This window comes from Bos javanicus, chromosome 7 (genome assembly GCF_032452875.1).
Source record: "Bos javanicus breed banteng chromosome 7, ARS-OSU_banteng_1.0, whole genome shotgun sequence".
In the NCBI taxonomy this organism is placed as follows: Eukaryota; Metazoa; Chordata; class Mammalia; order Artiodactyla; family Bovidae; genus Bos; species Bos javanicus.
Window position 1 is genome coordinate 56,599,110 of NC_083874.1, and position 7,424 is coordinate 56,606,533.

Sequence of the window (7,424 nt, forward strand, 5' to 3'; positions counted from 1 at the left end):
ACGCTCTCCTTCCTTTGCTCTTTCTTTTGGCTTGAATAGCCCTACCCCAGGTACCTTTACAACTTGACTCCATCTCCTCTAAGCCTTTATTTATTTTTATTTATTTCTTTTACTTGGCTGCACTGGTCCCAATTGCAGCATGTTGATCTAGCTCCCTGATCAGGTATCGAACCTGGGCCCCACGCACTGAGAGCGTGCACTCTTAGCTGGACCACCAGGGAAATCACCAAGCCTTTATTTAAATGATATCTTCTCAAGGATACTTCCCTGAGAACTAATTTAAAACAGCCTGGTAGGCTGCAGTCCATGGGTCGCTGAGGGTCGGACACGACTGAGCGACTTCACTTTCACTTTTCACTTGCATGCATTGGAGAAGGAAATGGCAACCCACTCCAGTGTTCTTCCCTGGAGAATTCCAGGGACGGGGGAGCCTGGTGGGCTGCCATCTATGGGGTCGCACAGAGTTGGACATGACTGAAGTGACTTAGCAGCAGCGGCAACGCATTATACATTGCATACATACATATTTTTATAAGGTAAATAAAGATCTTTTCTTTTTTTTTTTATTTTTTTTTTAGATCTTTTCTTTCTATATCATATTTCAGTTCAGTTCAGTACAGTCGTTCAGTTGTGTCCAACTCTTTGCGACCCCATGGACTGCAGCATGCCAGGCCTCCCTGTACCTCACCAACTCCTGGAGCCTACCCCAAACTCAGGTCCATTGACTTGGTGATGCCATCCAACCATTTCATCCTCTGTCATCCCCTTCTGCTCCCAACTTCAATCTTTCCCAGCATCAGGGACTTTTCAAATGAGTCAGCTCTTCACATCAGGTGGCCAAATAATGGAGTTTCAGCTTCAGCATCAGTCCTTCCAATGAATATTCAGGACCGATTTCCTTTAGGATGGACTGGTTGGATCTCCTTGCAGTCCAAGACACTCTAAAGAGTCTTCTCCAACACCACAGTTTAAAAGCATCAATTCTTTGACCCTCAGCTTTTTTTATATCCATACATGACTTTCACATCCATATAAGACTACTAGTCTACTTTGACTAGACGAACCATTGTTGGCAAAGTAATGTCTCTGCTTTTTAATATGCTGTCTAGGTTGGTCATAGCTTTTCTTTTCAGGAGTAAGCATCTTTTAATTTCATGGCTGCAGAGGAACCAGAGATCAAATTGCCAACATCCCCTGGATTATCAAAAAAGCAAGAGAATTCCAGAAAAACATCTATTTCTGCTTTATTGACTATGCCAAAGCCTTTGACTGTTTGGATCATAATAAACTGTGGAAAATTCTGAAAGAGATGGGAATACCAGAACACCTGACCTGCCTCTTGAGAAACCTGTATGCAGGTCAGGAAGCAACAATTAGAAATGGACATGGAACAATAGACTGGTTCCAAATTGGGAAAGGAGTCCATCAAGGCTGTATATTGTCACCCTGCTTATTTAACTTATATGCAGAATACATCATGAGAAACGCTGGGCTAAAAGAAGCACAAACTGGAATCAAGATAGCCAGGAGAAATATCAATCACCTCAGATATGCAGATGACACCACCCTTATGGCAGAAAGTGAAGAAGAACTAAAGAGCCTCTTGATGAAAGTGAAAGAGGAGAGTGAAAAAATTGGCTTAAAGCTCAACATTCAGAAAACGAAGATCATGGCATCTGGTCCCATCACTTCATGGCAAACAGATGGGGAAACAGTGGAAACAGTGTCAGACTTTATTTTTCTGGGCTCCAAAATCACTGCAGATGGTGATTGCAGCCATGAAATTAAAAGATGCTTACTCCTTGGAAGGAAAGTTATGACCAACCTAGACAGCATATTAAAAAGCAGAGACATTGAAGCATTTCAAAAACCTATGAGACAATGTACTTGGCATCCCAGAATAAGAGATGAGAGAGGATTGGATAGGAAAAATATTTCATGAATAATAGTTGAAAATTTCCCAAATTTGGTGGAAAATATTAACTTGCAGATCCAGTAAACTCAGCAAACCTCATCAGGATAAATACAGTGAAAACCACAGCTAGTTAGAATATCAGGGTCAAACTACTGAAAACCAAAAATAAATATATTAAAAAAAAAAAAAAAGCAGAGACATTACTTTGCCAACAAAAGTCTGTCTAGTCAAGGCTATGGTTTTTCCAGTAGTCATGTATGGATGTGAGAGTTGGACTGTAAAGAAAGCTGAGGGCAGAAGAATTGACGCTTTTGAACTGTGGTGTTGGAGAAGACTCTTGAGAGTCCCTTGGACTGCAATGATATCCAACCAGTCCCTCCTGGGGGACATCAGTCCTGGGTGTTCATTGGAAGGACTGATGTTGAAGCTGAAACTCCAATAGTTTGGCCACCTGATGCAAAGAGCTGACTCATTTGAAAAGACCTTGATGCTGGGAAAGATTGAGGGCAGGAGGAGAAGGTGATGACAGAGGATGAGATAGTTAGATGGCATCACCAACTCAATGGACATTTGTTTGGGTGAACTCTGGGAGTTGTTGATGGGCAGGGAGGCATGTCATGCTGCAGTTCATGGGGTCACAAAGAATCAGACATGACTGAGCGACTGAACTGAACTGACTCACCATCTGCAGTGATTTTGGAGCCCAAAAACAAAGTTTGTCACTGTCTCCATTGTTTCCCCATCTATTTGCCATAAAGTGATGGGACCAGATGCCATGAACTTAGTTGTCTGAATTCTGAGTTTTAAGCCAACTTTTTTCATTCTCTTCTTCCACTTTCATCAAGAGGCTCTTTAGTTCTTCTTCACTGTCTGCCATAAGGGTGGTGTCATCTGCATATCTGAGGTGATTGATATTTCTCCCGGTAATCTTGATTCCAGCTTGTGCTTCTTCCAGCCCAGCATTTTCATGACGTGCTTTGCATATAAGTTAAATAAGCACGGTGACAATATACAGCCATGATGTACTCCTTTCCCAATTTTGAACCCTGTTGTTCCATGTCCAGTTCTAACTGTTGCGTCCTGTTTTCTCAAGAGGCAGGTCAGGTGGTCTGGTATTCTCATCTCTTGAAGAATTTTCCACAGTTTGTAGTGATTGACACAATCAAAGTCTTTGGCACAGTCAATAAAGCAGAAGTAGTACTCTAGCCTGGAAAATCCCATGGATGGAGGAGCCTGGTGGGCTGCAGTCCATGGGGTCGCTAGGAGTGACATGACTGAGTGACTTCACTTTGACTTTTCACTTTCATGCATTGGAGGAGGAAATGGCAATCCACTCCAGTGTTCTTGCCTGGAGAATCCCATGGACAGAGGAGCCTGGTGGGCTGCTGTCTATGGGGTCGCACAGAGTCGGACACTACTGAAGCGACTTAGCAGCAATAGCAGCAGATGTTTTTCTAGAACTCTCTTGCTTTTTTGATGATCCAATGGATGTTGGTAATTTGATCTCTGGTTCCTCTACCTTTTCTAAATCAAGATTGAACATCTGGAAGTTCATGGTTCATGTACTGTTGAAGCCTGGCTTGAAGAATTTTGAGCATTACTTTACTAGTGTGTGAGATGAGTGCAGTTGTGTAGTAGTTTGAGCATTCTTTGGCATTGCCTTTCTTTGGGATTGGAATGAAAACTGACCTTTTCCAATCCTGTGGCCTCTGCCGAGTTTTCCAAATTTGCTGGCATATTGAGTGCAGCATTTTCACTGCATCATCTTTTAGGATTTTAAATATCTCAACTGGAATTCTATCACATCTACTAGCTTTGTTCGTAGTGGTGCTTCCTAAGGCCCACTTGACTTTGCATTCCAGGATATCTGGCTCTAGGTGAGTGATCATACCATCATGGTTATCCGTGTCTTGAAAATCTTTTTTGTATAGTTATTCTGTGTATTCTTGCCACTTCTTCTTAATATCTTCTCTTTCTGTTAGGTCCATAACATTTCTGCCCTTTATTTTGCCCGTCTTTGCATGAAATGTTCCCTTGGCATCTCTCATTTTCTTGAAGAGATCTCTAGTTTTTTCCATTCTATTGTTTTCCTCTATTTCTTTACATTGATCACAGAGAAAGACTTTCTTATCTCTCCTTGCTAGTCTTTGGAACTCTGCATTCAAATGGGTATATCTTTCTTTTTCTCCTTTGCCTTCCTCTTCTCTTTTTTCCATAGCTATTTGTAAGGCATACTCAGACAAGAATTTTGCCTTTTTTGCGTTTTTTTTTCTTGGGGATGGTCTTGATCTCTGCCTCCTGTACAATGTCATAAATCTCTGTCCAAAGTGCTTCAGGCACTCTGTCTATCAGATCTAATCCCTTGAATCTATTTCTCATTTCCACTGCATAGTCATAAGGGATTTGATTTAGGTCATACCTGAATGGTCTAGTGGTTTTCCCTACTTCCTTCAATTTAAGTCTGAATTTGGCAATAAGGAGATCATGATCTGAGCCACACAGTCAGCTCCTGGTCTTGTTTTTGCTGACTGTATAGAGCTTCTCCTTCTTTGGCTGCAAAGAATATAATCTATCTGATTTCAGTATTGACCATCTGGTGATGTCCATGTGTATAGTCTTGTGTTTCTCTTGTATTGTTGGAAGAGGGTGTTTGCTATGACCAGTGTGTTCTCTTGGCAAAACTCTATTAGCCTTTGCCCTGCTTCATTTTGTATTCCAAGGCCAAATTTGCCTGTTACTCCAGATATTTCTTGACTTCCTACTTTTGCATTCCAGGCCCCTATAAGGAAAAAGACATCTTTTTGCCAGGGTCCATCCCCGGCTGATCCAGGGTATTCGAAGGGGAGACGGCTTCGGCGACTATTTAAATATTCATCAAAGATATAAAGAGTAATAGAATGAGGATAGCTCAGTAGGAAAATTCAATGGAGAAAAGAGGCTGAGTAGCTTGGTTTATGCGGGAGACCAATAAAACTTCAAGACAAGAAGCTTGCACCACTTACGTAGGCCGCAGGCGTCCTTCCGTTCTCCCGAAGGAGAGGAGACACTGAGGCCTCCCTGGTCGGATCTTAGAAGCCCAGGCAAAATTAGTAAGCTTGGTGGGTTCCACGCTCCAGATGGAGACTCAACCAGAGTTTGAGAGGGAGAAAGACATGGGGAGACCAGTATTTCGAGGAACTGATCCCAATTCTTTATTTTCCAGAGTCTGTTTTTATACACTGAGATGTTATACAAAAGTCACGTGGGGACAGCAGTCCTGACTTTTATTAAAGTCAGGTGCTTCACACAAATGTATACAGAGGTCTTAGGGGTGTTACATCATCTTCTGGCCAGGGGGCCTGCTGACAATTTATGACCCTCTCCTTGTGACAGTGGTCAACACTTATTTCTCCAGGGGTGATTATTCTTAAAACAGACGTCACTCAAATAAAGTTACATTCCTATAGGGTGAGGGTGTAGTGGGTTTTAGTTAAGGAAAGAATTTACTTGGCCTAAGGTCTAACATGATTTATATCAAAGGTTAATACTTATTTCTTCTATATATTCATTAATATGTATAAGGGCAGGGGAAGTGGAGACTTAGCAGTAAACATTGGCTCAACAAATGAAAAACCCTTCACCAATACAATTTCTAATCAGCCCATTATACTTATACTAATAGTTTTCTAACTTATCTAAAGAACCTGTTTTTAGAAGGTTTAAAGCATCTCGTGCCTCTCACGGTTGGGAGGCTGTGAGCAATCACATGTGGCCGGACAAGCCTGTCAGGCAGGCTAGAGAATCTTCGGAGGAGTTTGTAGGTTGAAACACTCCTGTCGCGCCCAGGAATTATTATTAACTGGAGCTCTAAGTTAACTCCTTCTCTGAAAGAGGTGGTGGGGGACAGCCCCCCGTAAAGTCAGAGGTGTAGGTGAGAGCACAAAGTAGTAAAGTAGGCAGGCTCTGATTATGGGGGTAGATGCTCGAGGATTTCCAGGGGGACTCCTGAGGCTCAATTCCGCCTTTTCGTATGTCGAGCCTCCTTCCTCATGACCTTTGCCATGGGTGGAGTGCCTCACGCTGGCCCCCAACATCTTTTGGGGGTGTTAGTTCTGGAATGTCTTGTAAGTCCTCATAGAACAGTTCAACTTCAGCTTCTTCAACATTACTGGTTGGGGCATAGACTTGGATTACTGTGATATTGAAAGGTTTGCCTTGGAAACGAACAAAGATTATTCTGTCATTTTTGAGATTGCATCCAAGTACTGCATTTCGGACTCTCTAGTTGACTATGATGGCTACTCCATTTCTTCTAAGGGATTCTTGCCCACAGTAGCAGATATAATGCTCATCTGAGTTAAATTCACCCTTTTCAGTCCCTTTTAGTTCGCTGGTTCCTAAAATGTGTGATGTTCACTTGCCATCTCCTGTTTGACCACTTCCAATTTGCCTTGATTCATGGACCTAACATTCCAGGTTCCTATGCAATATTGCGTCTCACAGCATCGGACTTTACTTCCATCATCAGTCACATCCACAACTGGGTGTTGTTTATGCTTTGGCTCCGCCTCTTCATTCTTTCTGGAGTTATTTCTCCACTTATCTCCAGTAGCATATTGTCTCTAAATACATATATTTTGCCAATATCACCCCACCAAAATATAAGCTCCCCAGGGGCCAAAATTTGATCTGTTTAGTCTACTAATACATCCTCAGTGCTCAATAAATACTTGACTGAATAAATAAGTTTAATCATTACTGCTGCTGCTGCTAAGTTGCTTCAGTTGTGTCCGACTCTGTGCAACCCCATAGACAGCAGCCCACCAGGCTCCCCATCTCTGGGATTCTCCAGGCAAGAACACTGGAGTGGGTTGCCACTTCCTTTTCCAATGCATGAAAGTGAAAAGTCAAAGTGAAGTCGCTCAGTCGTGTCTGACTCTTAGCGACCTCATGGACTGCAGCCTACCAGGCTCCTCCATCCATGGGATTTTCCAGGCAAGAGTACTGGAGTGGGGTGCCATTGTCTTCTCCGTTAATCATTGCTAGACATATTTATTATGAGATGAAATGTATTAAAGGCTCCTAAGAGCATGGAGTAAGGAAAAGAAGCCAGCAGAGTTCACACCGCTTCCTCTAGAAAGCCACTCTAACCCCACTCAGTCTATATAGGTATCCCTCCTATGTGCTCCAAATTCTCCCTGAAATTCCCCTTTCCAGAACTTGTCACACTGTATGGTAACTATCTGTTTGTATATCTGTCTCCTCCACTGAAACTCTAAGTCCCATAAGATACCAAAGCATGGTGCCCATCTAGGTAACTGCACATCAAGCCCTGGGTAATACCTTCTTGCACATCCAATAAATAGGATCTGTTGTCAAATGTCCCTACTAAAAAGCAGAAGAATACACTTGAAAGTCTTAGGGTCTCTCAACATCATTCTTTCCTCTGGTATCTGGAAAGACAGGAAGGGCCAATAGCTGTAAGAAAAGATAAACAGTCAGGAAATGGTTAAGTACAGAAGCAAAGAAA